The 14,874-nt window shown below is 35.1% G+C and overlaps 1 protein-coding gene across 1 annotated transcript in view; it reads right to left on the bottom strand.

Annotated features, from left to right (window-relative positions):
• The window catches only part of LOC150106121 (uncharacterized), a 106,436-nt gene extending 93,168 nt beyond the window's left edge, over positions 1-13,268 (bottom strand). The window contains exon 1 of the mRNA XM_090393867.1: positions 12,562-13,268. The gene's annotated coding sequence lies outside the window, so the exon portion shown is untranslated. The remainder of the gene's footprint in view (positions 1-12,561) is intronic.
• Between the last annotated feature and the right edge of the window lie 1,606 nt (positions 13,269-14,874).

The following is a 14,874-nucleotide window of genomic DNA, read 5'->3' as shown; positions in this document are numbered from 1 at the left end:
CCGAGGGGGTGGAAAGAGAGGAAAATAGTTCCACTGCATAAAGGAGGTTCCAAGACTGCTGTTGTAAATTACCGACTGATTAGCATATCAGGAATCGTTGTCAAGGGTCTTGGAGAAATTAGTCAAGAAAAGAATACAGGATTGGATAGATGAAAATGGGATATTGTATGGGGGACAACATGGTTTTGTAAAGGATAGATCATGCCTCAGTAACTTGCTCACATTTTATAACACGGTGATGGCTGAACTAGATAAGGGTAATGGGTTTACAGTGATTCTACTGTACCTTGCAAAGGCCTTTGACAGGATACCACATGGAACTCTAATCAGTAAACTGGAGCAGATGGGGATGGATATAGGGTTGGTGAGATGGATAGAAGGGAGAGATACCAGAGAGTGGTTTATTCAGGAGTTGAGTCCAAAAGACGGCTTGTGACTAGTGGTGTGCCGCAGGGCTCTGTTCTTGGACCACTACTTTTCAATTTGTTCATCAATGATATAGGAAAGGATCTGAGAGGAAGTGTCCACTTGCTTGCTGATGATGCAAAGTTGGGTAGAGCAATTGTGTGTGCACAGGATGTCAAAATTTTAAGGATGATTTGGATAGTTTGGAGGACTGGGCTAGGGAAAATGGATGTCAATTTAATGTGGCAAAGTGTAAGGTTACGCATTTTGGGGTGAAAAGAATAGCAGCAGTATATGGAACTGTACTCCAGGAGATTGATGAGGCCAGAGATTTGGGAGAGTTGGTGGATAGGGAATTGAAGTTTAGGGGCAAATTGCAACAGTAGCTAAATCAGCTCATCAAATCACTTGGCTTCTGAAAAATACTTTAACAAGCAGAGACAAACAAATTATTGTTCCTCTATATCGAGCCGTGATAAGAACCCATCTAGACTACTGTGCCCAGATATGGATGCCAAGGTTTCTTCTTGATGGGGAGGAGGTGGAGAAGATCCAGAGATGAACGACCAAGATGATAGCAGGTCTGTGGAATGAACCTTATGAGAACAGGTTGAAGATTTGTGGGTTGCAAAAATTGGTCGATAGGCAGAAAAGGGGTGATATGATTGAGACATTCAAATTACTGAAGGGTTTCTATAAGATTAATCCAGAAGATATTTTTGAGAATAGGACTGGTGGTGGAAGGACTAGGGGCCATACATGGAAGCTGGGCAAGAATGTGGTTAGCAGGGGTGTTAGAGCTAAGTTTTTTATTTAGCTCTAATATAGCTGCCAGAATCTGTTGTGGGTGCTACAACCGTGAATGAGTTCAAGGCGAGGTATGATAGATACTGTGTGAATGTCGAATAATTGTTCTTGACATGATGTTAGGGCCTCCCTCGATGACTCTGTAGACTCCTTGGAGTTGCCCGGAATAATAATAATAATTATCTTTTGAGTTGTATTTGCAATCTTTGATATAATGCAACTGAACTTCAACTTCCTATCTGTTAACACCCAAGATCCCTAGCCTCATCAGTTTCTTCTAGCCTAATCCTACCAATATAATACGACATTGGATATCTAATCACGCCGAAGTGAATGACTTTACTGGCATCCATTTTCCCATGCCCACAATTCCAGCCTATTCAAATCATTCTGCAAGTATGCATATCAGCAACATTCCTGATTACCTTACCTATCTTTGCATCATCAGCAAATAGCCGTATGTTGCTTGTCAAATCCTTTTCAATATCATTAATGTATATATAGATTGAATAACAGTGGACCAAGCACTGTGGTACACCACTTGTTACCTTAAACCTTGCAGACTCAGATACCCCTGTATATCACTTTTTGATATGTCAGTCAGCCATCCTCTTATCCATGCTAATATTGTATAAACCAAACCCATTTTCTCCAATTTATCAAACTTCCACCATGCTGTATTCTGTCAAAAGCCTTAGCAAAATCCAAAAGTATCATGGCGTATCCATTCTTGTCTAGTTCAATGGTAGCATTGTTATAGAATGTGAGCAAGTTATTAAAACATGACCTTCCCTTAGTAAACCCATGTTGTTCATTGGAAAGTAGAGATTCACTGTCAACTCATTTCTGAATACGAGCCCTAACCAATTTTTTCAAAACCTTCACCATCATTCCTGAGATACTAATTGGTCGATAGTTGGATACATTGGTCTTTGCACCACCCTTGTGCAATGGAATTACCATACATTCCTGCGGAATCTTCCCTGTTCTGAGACTCATATTAAACAGCCTAGTCAAAGGAATGACCAGTTCAGCTGAACACTCTTTTAGCACATGTGCTGATATTCCATCAGTCCCTACCACTGAATTCATATGCACATGACATTTTTTTTTCCAGTTATGACCAATGCCCATTTTTATAATGCTGCATTCACACTAGTGACATATCGCTCCCGTGACTCAACTGGCGAGCAGTTTCGCGAGCTCTTTGTTTACGATGTTGTTGCTTGCTATATCTCTTTGTGTTTTGGTAACAGTTTATAACTATTATTTTATTGTTATAAACTGTTCATAATTCACAGTAATAATGTTCAAAGTAAGGGTGATGTTGCTTCCAGTGAAATTTTCTGATGATTATCAGAAAATTGTAGAGAAGTAGGCAGCTACACTTACCTCTACTACTGTTGTTACAGTTGTTAAAAACAAAAGATAAAAGTTCTAACTGAAGTGAAAAGTGCTACATTAGTCAATACAACATTATCCATAAATGTGACAATCATAAAACTTTTAATGGTATAGATTTATGACCAAACTGGCTGGTGTGTTTCATTTACAAAAATTATTCTAAATATTTCATGTGATATGAATAGATGCTTTATTTATGTCATTTATATGCATATATGACTGTTTAAAAACGTTATTAAAATGTTGTATAATCATATTGTTGCAAAGTGAAGCATTGTAGGATGGGATATTACTGTAATCCAGATGAGGTCTGATCAAGGCTTTATACAATGGAATTGCTACTCTGTTATCTCTACTTGTCAAAGTCCTTAATATTGCAGCAATCCTCATTCCTTTCCTCCTCCACCAATGAGAGTATGCCACCTCTCAGTGGTGAATCCTAAATTTCTACCTTTATATTTAGTTGCATTATAATGATATCCTCATGCATTTTTCCATCTGCCCAAGTTATCCAAATCCTCAAGAAGCACTACCACATCATTATTACTAATAACCTTTCCAAGCTTCACATTTTCAAATAACTGAATATCTCTAATCAACCGTCCTGCAGGTAACTATGTCACCCTAACAAATGGCTTTGCAAAATAAAATTTAAAAAAAATGCTAGTATATGCCTTTCCCCTTGTGAACTGCAATTATGAATCTACAAGTGGAGGGGGGGGGGCAGTGACTCACTATACAATGATGGCCTATACCCTAATGTGTTGCATGATTGGTGTATGCCTGTATTGTGGATCAGATCTGACCATGGGATTTGAAGAGGACAGATTAACCTTGGAGAAAATACTTAGACAGATAACAAACATGATTTCATGCCTTTCCAATGTTAGTTATGAGGATTGATAGACTGAGAGTACAGTGCAGTTTGCATGTAAGCACGCAAAAAATCATCACAAGTTTTCAGCAGTATTTAAAGGATTCATACTGAAGACAATTTTCATAGGTGAGCATGGGGAAAGAACCAGGGCAAGAAGGAGACCATCTACACTATAAGTTGTGAAAGAAGGCAGTAAGTAGGAGGATATAAGAGATGGCTTTTATACACTGAAGGTAGTTAGACTGTGGAATCCATTGCCTTATGGAATTCATTGCACAAGAGTCATTCCATTCACCATGGGTGGTGAACATGAAGATAAATGAGTTTAAGGACTGGTATGATAAACTGTGTTATCTGAAGTGGGCTTCCCACAATGAGTCTTATGATTCCAAAGGAGGTTCTGAATAATAATAAAATACCACTCATTTCTTTTCAGTTGACCCACAAATGAAATATATGAGATTGAGAATGTAAAAATGTTAATGAAGAAGATTAAGGGAATGTAGTCTACAAATCATGGTGAATGGATTAAGCAGTTAAGAAGAAAATTATTATTATTATTATTCATGGCACCTCCAAGGAGTCCAAAGACTCATCGCAGGAGGAGGACACCTACTGTACAACTCTCTCTCTCTCTCCACCACTACACCAAACCTCTACTACCAATCATCCACAATAATGTCATCCACAGCCCACCACCACAACTAGTATTCCATGTCTGCAAATTGCGTGTGTTCTGAAGGGCCGATTCGTGTGTATGCGGGATGAAAAACCCGAGTTTCCGGGGGGAAAAACCCTGCTACCTCCAGATGAGATCAGCTAACTCACCTTCGATTGAAAAAGTCCATATAAAGATTCCTCCCGTCATGACGAGAATCGAAGGGCGCAATGTACCATTGTTCTTCCAATTGCTACGGAGGCGCTAGTTGATAAAAGAATTTTAGGACATGGACGATTTCTTCAATACAAAGCACAAGAGTCATTCCAAGAGCATAACTAAAAATGATGTTAATGGTTTATAATGCCATATCAAGGCATTATAAAGCGGAATAATAATTTCCTTATCTCTTCCTGTTAGTATATTATTTAATAACCAAGTAATCCTATGAGCTCTCTTGGCCATATTAGCAATGCATCCTCTGAACTTGAACTCTAAATCCCTAGTCTCATCAATTTCATGAAGCCAAGTTCTGTCAAAACTTATCTTTTTCATTCCAAAATGAAACGATAACATGCTGTACCACTTTAGACTTTTCCACATTAAAATGGTGCTGGTTATCTTTTACACATGCTATCAGCCTATTTAAATCTTCTTGCAAGCTTTTTACATCAACTTAATTAACTATTACACAACTCAATTTTGCATCCTCGACAAACAACTGACAATTTCACTTCAACTCATTCCCCATATCATTTCTGTACAAATTAAACAGCAGTAACCCAAGCACACTGCTAATCACCTGCTTTCTTCAGGATTCTGCTCTTTCAGATATTACTATTTGGTATCTGTCCATCAACCACTTCATATCCATACCAGTAGTTTTGTACCCATGCCCATTTGCTCCAATTTCCATAATACCATAGAGTCCTATATGGTATTCTGTCACGTGCCTTTGCAAAATCTATCAGTGTTGTTTTATCCAACTCACTATCACTATTATAAAAAGTTAGTCAATTACCAAGGCTATTAGTTTTGTTGTAGTCTTCTGTGGTAGACAGTTGGGGGAAATTTCTGGGGAGAATTTAGTATTCTGTCTATCTTATGGCGATTATAGCCATTGGCTAAGAAGGTGTGACATAAGTTAGTGAGTTCAGCAGTGAGAGCATTGTCACTGGAACAAATTGCTCTAGCTCTGTGGGTTAGTGTTTTTAGGATACCATACTGTTGACATGGGTGATTGTGTAATTATCTCTGTGTATGTGTGAGCTTTCTATAAACCAAAAATGATAAAGAACCATCTGGAAGATGTGTGATTAGTGTATCCAGGTAGCACAACAGTTATTAGTTTCCAGTTCCATTGTAAAGTGGTTTTTTTTGGTGTTGGCTATTTAAATGTGCTAAGAATGTATTCATGTGTCTGGGCCATGTGGCCAAATAGCACATCATCAACATAGCATAGCCAAAGCCTTGGTTTGAGAGTGGCTGTACTGATAGCTAGATTTTCTAAGTGTTTCATGTAGAAGTTGGCTGGGGAGGGGGGGGAGAGAACACTGCTGTCCCATCTAATTGTTTGTATACTGTATTTACTCGAATATAACTAACTTTTTTCTCAAAAATTAAAGTTAAAAAATTGTGGTGCAAGATATATATGGGGATTTTCAGCAACTAAAGTGTTTCAGGTAAAAACTAAATTAACATTTATAATTAAATCCTCAGTATTCATTATAATTGATTTTATAAATAAATTATTTATTTTTATTTGGATTAATTATCAACGTTATTTCTTCTTCTTCTTCTCTTCCATCTAAGACGGGTTGAGTCTTCTCTCGAGCAGGATCTTCCAGTCTTCTCTATTCCTTGCTGTTTGAAAAAGTTCCTCATATGTTCTGCATCCCGAGATGTTCTTTATTAATTTCAGCCAGGTAATTCTTGCTCTTCCGGGTCTTCTTTTTTCAGTTGGAAAAGTATTGATTAGGACGTCAGGAAATCTGTCTGCATCCATGCGTACAGTGTGGCCAAACCATCTCAGTTGTTGTTTTCTAATTTATTCTATTATTGTCTTTTTACAATAATTCTTGTCTGACTGCTGTTTGTTTTCTTTACTATCCAACTGGTTCTATTTATTTTTATTAAGCATTTCATTTCAACCACCAGCAGTTTTTTCTCCTCTCTTTTCTTAACTGTCCACACTTGCTCCATAGATGACTGTTGGTATAATTATTGCTTCATATAATTTGATTTTGGTTTGCTTAGATATCTTGTTTGTTTTCCAGATTTTCTGTAATTTTCCCATGGTGGTCCATCCTATCGCTATTCTGTGTTTGATTGTTTTGAGTTCATCTATTGTTTCTGTTAGTTTTGATCCAAGATATATGAAGTTGTCTACTTGTTCTCCGTTTAGGGTGGCTGAGATGGTAGTTCTGTTCCCCCCTATTTTCATCACTTTTGTCTTTTGTATATTTATTGTCATGTCATATGTTTTACAGGTTTCATTTAGCTTGTTTATCAACTTCTGTAGTTCATTTGGGGGTTCTTGCAATAAGGACGAGATCATCTGCATATTTGATATTAATGAGTGTGTCCTTTTTTAATTATTGCATTTGTCTTAGAGTAATATTTTATCAGAAACTGTATTATATATTTGTCTATTGCTTTTTCTAGTAGAATTTTAAAAAGGATTTCTCTGTTGATGCTATCGAAAGCTTGTTTAAACTCCACAAAACAACAATATAGTTCTTTATGGTCTTCCCAGCTGAACTCTGCTAGTTGGTGCAAATGAAAATTTGGTCTATTGTTGAATAGTTTCCTCAGAAACCAGCTTGTTCTATGCCTATCATTTCTTCATAGGTTTTTTTTTAATCTATTTTGTATAATTCTTATGAATATTTTATAGGTGTGAGGGAGTAAATTGATTGGCCTGTAATTTCTGCAGTCTCTTTTGTCTCCTTTCTTGTATATTGAGATGATCTTTCCAGTTCCCCAGTCATCTGGGATCTCTCCTGTTTATAGTATTTTATTGAATAGGGTTATTAAATATTCTATTGATATGCTGCCTCCATATGACCACAGTTCAGTAGGGATAGTATCAATGCCTGGTGCTTTATTGTTTTTCATCTGTTTTATTGCATATTTAACTTGTAAAATTTTTGGGTGGTCGTTATTTTCTTCTATTGTTGGCATTGTAGTTTTGTTTCCTTGGTGGAAGATAGTCTTAAAATGGTTTGATCAGATTTTTCTTATATCTTCAATATCCCTGATTTCAGTCATCTTGTTGTTTATCATTGTTACTGCTTTTGCTGAGAATTCCTTTGTAATTTCTCTTACAGTATCATGGAAGACTTTTAGGTTGTTTTGTTGGTATGCTTCTTGGCATTTCTTAGCTTTTTCTTCTAACCAATTTTCTTTGGCTTCTTTGCAGAAGTTATCAACTTTATTTTTAGTGCTCTGTATTTTTCTCTATTCTCTTCATTGTTTTGTTGGTTTACAAGTATCTTGGCCTCTTTTTTCTCTTCTATTGTAGGTACGATTTCTTGGGTTATCCACTGTTTGTTTATTTTGGGTTTGGTACCTAGAGTGTCTTTTGCAAATGATAACACTGTTTCTTTCCCTTCTTCCCAGTATTTTCTGCTGTTCTGGAAGATGGATGGAGGGTTTTAATTTCAAGCACATCAGTTCTAAAAATCTACTTTTGCTTGAGCTATCTTTTAGTTTTGATAGGTTGATGTTTTCTTCTTTTCTGCTATTGTTTTTCCTGTTGAATTTTATCACTTTGGCAGTTAATATTTCATGGTCAGTGTCGAAATCAAAACTTCTTAATGTTCGTACATTATTTACTGATCTTTTCCATTGTTTGTTTATGATGATATAGTCTATGCAGTTCTTTATATTACCATCTGGGGAATGTCCATGTATATTTATTATTAGGGCTTTGATAGAACAATGTGTTTGTAATCATTAGATCGTTTGCTTTACAGAAGTGGAGTAATTGTTCTCCTTTGTCCAACGTTATTTACGTGAATATATTTGAATCTTTAGCAACAGTGCTTCTGTAATTAAATTAAAACAAACAGTTTCATTATTTCTTGTCCTTTTATCATTTCGGAATCATAAGATTATTATTATTATTACATCACATCTTCAGGGAGTCCAAAGACTCATCGAAGGAGGGCATCTACTCTACAACTCCACCAACCTTTATCATATAACACCAACACCATTTACTGCCGACTACCACCATTAGTACTTTCACAGAATCACAAACATCCATGCCCACGGCAGGATTCGAACCTGCAGCCTTTTGGCTGGAGAGAGGATACGCTAACCACTCGGCCAACCAGGCTGGCAAAAAGTATTCCTTAACATCTGCGACAGGACACTAAGATCACCATGATTTAATAAAAATTTAAAAAAATTGAAAATGGGTATGACTTACTAAGAATCTACTATACACTATTGCTACTTCCAATCTTGCATATGACTGGTGCATTATTAACAAAAGATCACATGACTCACCAACAAAGACAAGTCAATAATTGTTGAGTTGAAATGCTGATTCTCGTCAACCAAATTCCAAAATATCTGAAATTGCCATAACATTTGCTATCTATTTCTTAAAATTTTAACCTTTTTTCATGTGTGAGGTATATGTGGAACTTTTTAATTTATTTTTTCATAAAGTAAAATCAGGGGTGTTAGTTATGTTCGAGTAAATATGATATTTTCCCTTTCCATGTAAAATAACCTGCATGTACTGTGAATTTAAATAGTTCAAATATATCAGAGGGAAAGTGTGACTTTAGTAAATCAAGGGTTTCAATTAATGGTGCATTTGTGAATAGTGAGGTGATATCAAACTCACCATTATATCTGAACTTTTTAAGGTATGGTTTTCTAAAATGCTTTTTAGGTGGGCAGAATTTTTAACAAAGGAGGGAGAATTGTTTGTGAGAGTAGCTAATAGTTTAGCTAAACGTCTAGCAAGTTTGCACGTGGGACAAAAAAATCATATATATATATATATATATATATATATATATATATATATATATGAATTTTTGTTATGATATATATACATACACATTTATACACGTGCACTAGAATGTAACCTACATCCATCCTTCCTGATAAGAAGCATTCCACAACCTCGTCAAAATCTTAGTCACTTATCTCTCCAATTTCCTCCTGACCAAGGAATACAGGTCTGTGTGCAGTAGCAAAAATGTAGCCTACCTGAAGTTTATAAAGAGGAATAATATCCCCTCCCACAATCCCTGCCTGCCAGTTTGTCCTTCAGTGTAGGTAATGTGATCAGCTATTTAAGTCACCTTTACAATGTGTCTTCTAAAATTCAACTCCTAATCAATAATTATCTCCAAATCCCCAGCATCATCAATTTCCTGCAATGCAGTTCAGTTCCAACAGTGTTATGCAGCTTGTGACCTCATCTCAAAGTGCATGATCTTACACTTTGCCACATTAAACTGATAAATGCTATCCTTTGTTCATACAGTTAATGTAAATCATTCTGCGAGATCTCTATACCATCTTCATTAACTATCACTTTACCCTAGCTTTGCATCATCAGAAAATAACTAGATATTTCATCTTAAAATTTCTTGCTTTCCTCAAGCACTACTCTTATCACAGAGTCTAGTCTCCATGCAAAACTCTCTCCTTACCCTCCCACATTCCCATCTTCACAGCCTTATACAACTTCCAGGAATGGCTTATTGCATGAATCTGCATATTCATCTGGTAAGAACCCTGCACCAATGTCTTGATCATACTCTTCTTCCTATTCAAAGACTCTGCATATCTGTACTAGTTTTTCTTAAGCAAAGATAAAAAAATTATGGCATGCACCTCATTCATCATGCCTTTCTCCTTTTGCATGCTTATGCACTGTATTTACTTCTGTACATCTTTGTATACATAATCTGTAGCATTTTACACATAAACTGCTTGCCATGTGTACTACTGGGAATACATTTACAATCTCTTAATCATCATCATGCATATCAAGGATTTAGGCCTTAGAAGTCATCGTTGAATCATTTAAGAGGATGTCCTGGTTTTCTTTTTCCTAATGGCTTGTACTTTAAGGCTTGTTTTGGTAATCTTTCTGTTTTCATTCTTTGAACGTGCTCCATCCATTTATGTTTTTCAATTTTTTCTATTACTGGTTCTTGGTTTAATTCTTTCATAATTTCTTTGTTTCTTTTGTGATCAAATAGGGTATACTTTGCAGATGTTCTCATAAACTTCATTTCTGCTGTTGTTAATCTTTGTTTGTTTTTTTGTTTTATTGTCTAGGTTTCACTTCCATACAATAAGACTGGTAGGGCTAATGTATTGTATACTTTTAGTCTAGTTTGTTTTTGAACTAGGTTTGGTTTAAATATAGAATTAGTTACACCTGTTATTTTTAAATATTTTGCAATTTTTACGTTTATATCTTTTTCGTTTTCATATGTGATCACACATCCTAGGTAGTTAAATGAATTCACCTATTCTAAGATCTTGTTATCTATTACTATCTTAGTTCTTGCTGGATCTTGCCCTTTAGAGGCCATAGTTTTTGATTTTTCTGTTGATATTATCATACCATTATCTTTGGCTATCTCATTTAGATCTAAAATAGCTTTCTGTAAGTTATTTTCAGAATTTATAATTATTATTTGGTCATCGGTAAAAAGGAGTGTTTAAGTTCACAGTAGGAGAAAGTTTAATACCTTGATCGAAATTTTTATTCCATTTTATTTATTATTTCATTTAGGTAAATATTAAAAAGAGTTGCTGAGAGGGGACATCCCTGTCGGACCCCTTGGTGTAGCTCTCTCGTACATGATAGCTCATGATTTAATCTTATTTGTATTTGATTATTTTCATATATACTTATGATAGTATATATGAAATTATATATGAAATTATATACTTTTAGGATATTATTTGGTATTTGTCTTTCTTTTAATATGTTAAATAAAATGTTTCTTTTAACTTCGTCAAATGCTTTTTCAAAGTTAATAAATGCAATATGTGTTTCTAAATTGTATTCTCTTCTTTTTTCTATTATTAATTTTAGGCAAAAGGCTGGGTCTATACAATCCCTTAATGCCAATGATAATTTTAAAATAATTAAAGAGGCTAATGAGACTGAAAACTGTGCTACTGTTGACATTTATTAGATTTCCTTAACATCTGCCAACATCCAAAAGTATTCATGTTGCCTTAGTCACTTGTCTCTGGATCCCTCAACTCATCACAATGGAAACCAGCTGACTAATCTTTGCACAAATGGTCCCTATATGATGTGATCGAACAGCAGTACTCTTCGATATCTCTATTTACAAGTGTGCTCCTTATAACAGGAGCAGCAAGGAAATAAACCTATATTCAGCCAATCCCTAGGAAAGAAGATAAAAGCCAGCCATCCAATTATCATTCCAATGAACTTTACCTCTTTTCTCTCAAAAATAGCAGAGAAAGTCATCAAAAATCAACTTCTTTGACACATTGAAGCCTACTAGTCAGTGAAGCCTACTTATCAGTGACAACCAATATGAATTCTGCCACTCTGGTTCCACAGCAAGATCCCTTGCCAATATTACTCACAAATTATAGAAAAATTGAGTAGGCAAAATCTGCATGCACCATATGTGCACTAATAAGAGTGATCAATATCAGCATGGACTATGGGAGAAGTGGGAAGGGTCAATGGATATGAATATATCCCAATATCAAGAATGATGGTATATCTATACGTGACAGATCTTGATAGTTAGTACATATTTATGTGTCTTGCTTCTAGAAACCAAAATGATCATTTTTTTTTTTTTTGATATCATCTCAGGCATCCAAGTTGGTGGTATTATGAATGGCTGCTACTACTAGAATAATTTTACAAATATTTATGGCGCAGTTGGATTCAAACTTTAATAGCAATGTGAAAACACCAACCACGTGATCGCATACTGAAAAGCTTACACACACACATTCTTTTTTTAAAAAAAAAACCGCCTAAACCTCCGCTCACTCTAGCAAAATTCTACCTACTCCGATGTATATGCCATACCATGTTTTGTCATTACATCAACAAAACTTGACAACATTCATTTTAGTCTCGCATCGCTCGGTCGGGTAACTGAATATCTTGTGACATATCCTTCAATAACGCCAATGCAGAAGACAATCTAGGTACCTCAAGCGTGGATTAAATTTCGGTATAAATTATGATATCTGTTTCTGCCATTATGTCACATATAATTTTTTTGCAAGAAAAAAAAAATTGAGGAAACGAAAATGACGACTTACCAAAGCGCACAACAGTCGAGTAGCTAGTCACTGCGATCTGAAATATAATTTTTTGCAAGAAAAAAAAAAAATTGAAGAAACGAAAATGACGACTTACCAAAGTGCACAACAATAGAGTAGCTAGTCACTGCAGTCTGAAATTTATCGATGTATGCGGCTGATATAGCCTAATACTTGAAACCAAAACTAAAAGTACCTTCACTTCCCGTGTACTCAGCGTACTATCCATAGACAGCATACGATAACCAGCAATGTGACTGTTCTGTTATCAGACAATGCTCATGATTATACAACGAAAAAAAAAAAAAGTGTTATTCTTTTCTCTTTGCAGTATATCGGTTTTATGTTCGCCTTTGCATTCTGAGGCATGTTCGTTATTAATCGATATACATTAAATATGGATTGGGCCTTCCTTATATTTCTTTCGAAGCAAAATAAATAAAACTTAACTCCATAACCCTGTAAAGATTATTAATGCGTATGGCTATTTCATTCACATAGAGTACTAGGTGAGTGAATGTACCGCTGTAGAGAATGTACAGGTACTCCTACGAGGGTATAGTTATACGGTAGTCGGTCATAAAATTTGATTTATAGAAATATCGAATCTCTAAAAGGTAAATACATGATATGCAAATTTTGAAATTTCCAGGGGAATGCAGAACCGCCACGTTTTGTCAAAAATAGGAACTAAGAAAATTCATATTCATTTATAATAACAGAGTAAGTACAAGACAGAGTAAGTATGTCTAAATTCGCCAGTTGTACGATTGTGCTATTAATGGCGGAGATAGTAGAACATACTTTCACTCCATAACGACGCATTGTAAATGAACTGTATTTGGAATTTCAGGTGAGAGCATAGCGCCACATTGTGTCTAATAACTAAAGCAGGATATTCTGGAAGAGAGAAAGAAAGAGTTGCTTGCTTTCAGCATACTTTTTTTTTTTTTTTCATATTTAAATACGAATGCTTTTTTCTTTATAACATTTTAAACAAATTCGTCAATTTTACTTTCGGTTACGTTTCATGTAGTTTTGGTTTCATTTACTTCATTTCAGTTTAAAAGTTTGTAATAGTTTTTCACGTTAAAGTTTATATACAATTTTCTCATGAAAATCGAAATATAATAATAATGTGCGGAACAATATTCCATTCTTTATGGTCTCTGACTGCTTTTTTTTTTCGTCAGTGGAATTAAAATGATATCGAAAGCACAACTAGAAATATATAAATATCTTTTTTTTCTTTTTTTTTTTTGACTGATTTTTACTGTTCATTTAGTTCTTGCTTTGATTTCATTGCACACTAGTTAATATTTGATTTAGTAGAAACATTGTTTGGTTTTTCCAACATGAAAACTGATATATATCAAATCAGCTAACGCTTTTTTTTTTTATTCCCGTATATAGGGAGTAGGCGAGACCGTTTTAGCCCTATCTAACTTTTGGAGACTGAGTGGGCAGTTCAATCTCCACTGGACCCAATCAGAGATAGCTGGCCCAAGACTATCACTAATTAAGCGGCACGCAGTGAAGAGAGACAGCTGAACAAGTGCCGCCATCTCGTGGTCGCTAACGCTCGTATTTAATGTCTGAAATAATGTGGGTTCTACTGTGGATTTTATTGAGTTTATAGGACGAAAAACCCGCTTGCCCGTACAAGATATCGACTAACTCGGGAACCGGTCGAAAAAAGGCTTAGAAAAACTTCCTCTAATCGAGGAAATCGACTAGACTCGAAACCAAGTCTTCCTTCGTGTGGTCAAGAGCCGTGGTATGCAAATGTCATATCCACTGAGCTACACAGGGCTACTAAATTAATAATAATTTTATGATGCACATTTTATTTGCAGCTGAACGTGTAAACATTTTGAATTATTGTCCATATATATATATATATATATATATATATATATATATATATATATATATATATATATATATATATATTATATATTTATTTTCCCAAGTAAACAAAGAAGCAAGTAAGCCGAGTTTGCCTTAGGCCTGAAATCTTTTCAGGTCTAAGACAACTCGTGGTAAAGGTGGATTAAGTTCTGATCACTTGCTTTAGTATCTCCCATAATGCAAATCATATTTCCTTGTGGACATGTATGATGCTATACATTAAGGCAGTGGTTCTTAACCGGTGTTCCCTGGAACACTGATCTTCCATGGAAGGTGAATAGGTGTTCCACAAGAAGTTCTAGAATTTGTAATTTTTAAATTAATTTGTCAGCACAAATTAATTCAATAATGGTTTAATTGATGTTTAATTAATTATTAATAATTAATTATCAATTAAGAATAAAAATCAGCTAAATTACCAATTAATTATTAATTTATACATTACAAAATAATGAAGGTGTTGCATCAAAATTTCAGGATTTGTGAAGTGTTCCGTAGT

Source organism: Typopeltis vanoorti, chromosome 6, assembly GCF_054136105.1.
Source record: "Typopeltis vanoorti isolate ZY-2024b chromosome 6, IOZ_Tvanoo_1.0, whole genome shotgun sequence".
Lineage (NCBI taxonomy): Eukaryota > Metazoa > Arthropoda > Arachnida > Uropygi > Thelyphonidae > Typopeltis > Typopeltis vanoorti.
Note: the sequence above shows the minus strand (reverse complement) of the source record. Positions and strands in the feature narration are given on the sequence as shown.